Raw genomic sequence first — 223 nt, forward strand, 5'->3', positions numbered from 1 at the left:
TTCACATTGATGAACAGATTGTGAATAAAATTATACGACATAAAAAAATAGTGTTTTCAATAAATGTACTAAATATTAATGAATTATTGATTTTTTGTAATTTCTTTTTTTAGTCTTATCAAATTAATTGCCTTTTATATTTTTTTTTTGTACAATTTACTTTTACCTTCATTATTTTGTACTCATTATTTTTTATCGCGTGTTTTGACGATAGTTTTTGAAT

Source organism: Nicrophorus vespilloides, unplaced genomic scaffold (genome assembly GCF_001412225.1).
Source record: "Nicrophorus vespilloides isolate i.1.1-1 unplaced genomic scaffold, Nicve_v1.0, whole genome shotgun sequence".
Classification (NCBI taxonomy): Eukaryota; Metazoa; Arthropoda; class Insecta; order Coleoptera; family Silphidae; genus Nicrophorus; species Nicrophorus vespilloides.